Source organism: Morone saxatilis, unplaced genomic scaffold (genome assembly GCF_004916995.1).
Source record: "Morone saxatilis isolate NCDOM2014 unplaced genomic scaffold, NCSU_SB_2.0 Contig6, whole genome shotgun sequence".
NCBI lineage: Eukaryota > Metazoa > Chordata > Actinopteri > Moronidae > Morone > Morone saxatilis.
In genome coordinates, this window is record NW_023340206.1 from 7,741,068 (window position 1) to 7,743,470 (window position 2,403).

The following is a 2,403-nucleotide window of genomic DNA, read 5'->3' on the forward strand; positions in this document are numbered from 1 at the left end:
CCAACATCTGAGACAACAGTGACTCTTTTCAATGTCAATGCTATTTTATGAAAGAGGAACGTGGTAGGTGAGGTATGTAAACCAGCTCAGATGATTTACATATATTTATTTGTTTAGTCAAACATCAGAATCTACTCATTTCAAAAGCTCACTGAAATTTCACTTCAACTTTCAATTCAACTTATGACATAAAACTGTGTGATGTAGATCTGCAGTGCTGGAAGAAGTATTTTTTTCTAGTTTTAAATGTGAAATAGTGGATAATTTTACATTTTTGTTATTGAAATTAAACCATTTGAGAAATTTAGAGGGGAAATCACTATTTAGTCACTCATTGCTCTTATGTGCATTTACAATGAGAGATGAAAACTCAAACAAAAAACATCTACTAAAGCTGATGGAGCGATAAGGCCCTGCAACTTTCCTCAAATCAATGTATAGGAAGCAAACATACCAATAAAATTCATATTCCAATCATGTTTTCTACTTTGTTTTCAGTAATTTGAGATTTGACTGGAGCGTAATGTGATCTTATTGCCTCATCTTCTTCAACTGTTTGCTGACTTTCTGGAAAATTGGTTCAAATTTGCATGAACATGGATGAAAACTTGGCTTTTGACATTTGAAATGTGAGTCACAGTTTTTTTTGTGAAGGGTCGCCATTTGGTGTGTGGTTTGTGCTTGTTTCCATGGTAATCTCCTTACTTTGATAGGGATATTCATGATCACAATGTGATTTACCAGTTTACTGTAAACGACACGTAAATTAAACTAACAGAGAATGAACAAATTCTGACACTCGTTAACATGAAACATAACAAGTCATGACGTGGAGCAAGTCTGATCTGTTGTTGTTTATCATAAATCCACTCAGCATTATTTTTAATTAGAAATTTTATGCAATTAGATGATGAAGGAGCACTACAGTGTTTTTAAGCGTAGCTCCTGCTGAACATCAATAATAAATCCAGTGATTATTCAAAAGAGAAATGGCACTCGTAGGGTCCTTAAAATGAATCGCCTAAAAGTCTCCTTTATTTCATTTGCACGAACATGATGGAAGAGCGCACAGTATATGAGTCTGTATTCATTTTTCCGATGATTACAGTGGCTTTACGATATATACATAATACATTGTATTCATTCTTCAGATTAACATAAGATGCAAGTAATAAACACTAATGTGATGGTGTCTGTTTGTCTTCTATGAAAAAACAATGTTTCAAGAGTAGGTATGTGGTAGTGTTAGTGTGGCTACCCCAAGTCATACGATTCCCTTTTACCTCAGATATAAACAGCCCTGCGGTTGTATGCCTCCGCCAACCAGTCAAGTTGCAGTTTACATCTATGTCTGTCCAGACTTTAAAGGAATTATATAACAGGTATAAAGTGTATTTTTTGGCTAAATGGAAGAATATAGCTATACAAGTAGCAAATACAAATTAATTCATCCTTGAGTCCAGGTCAACAATTGTGCTTAATTCATATGATATAAGTGTTGAAGACTTTGAAGGAATTATATAACGGCTATAAAGTGTATTTTTTTGGCTTAATGGAAGTTCGCACTATATTGATGGTACCTGATCTGGTTTAATGGTTCATGTCCTGGCTAAACATGTGCACATGTACTTGATTATTATGTAAAATGGATTATTATACAGAATATAGCTATACAAGTAGCAAATACAAATTAATTAATCCTAGAGTCCAAAACAACGATTGTTCTTAATTTGAAGAAATTCCCTAAAGGCTCCTGAGATATCACATTTACAAGAATGGGGCGGACTGGTGGACGTACAACCCGAGAATATGAAGCCTTATGTTTTTTATTCTGGTTTATTCATCAGTGCATCGATCTGCTTAACTGCAAGGACTCCTGCCCTCTGTCTACTGCAGGTAATACACAGACAATGAATAAATACCTTATACAACCCCTCTTCCTGAAACCTGAACTATCCCTTTAATATTAGACGCTTACTCCAGGAAGTAAATGTTATTCCCCTGACATCTGTTATTTAAAAATATCGTACGTTGATGTAAATGTTGTTTTAGAATCTTTGAAAAAGAGTTTATCCGGAAATATTTCCTATTTGCATATTTCCTTGCTGTGTGAGACATGGTGGTGTTTTGAAAGTATACTCCCTTAATGTGTGTACTGCAAGAAATAAACAACTTAGAAATATATTTAATGTAATTGAAAGACTTTGTAAGGGACCCATAATGTTTGGTGTTTGGCCTTAAACCATAAGAAATTACTTTGTTTCCTTTATGATTAATGTCTTCACAGTTTGGACTGTCCTGATGTAAGTACTCCGGTTTTCCTCCAGGATTTCCCTGTATTTTACTGCATTCCCTCTACCCTTCCTGCTGCAGAGAAGCATCATGCTGCAGAAGTATCTCCCC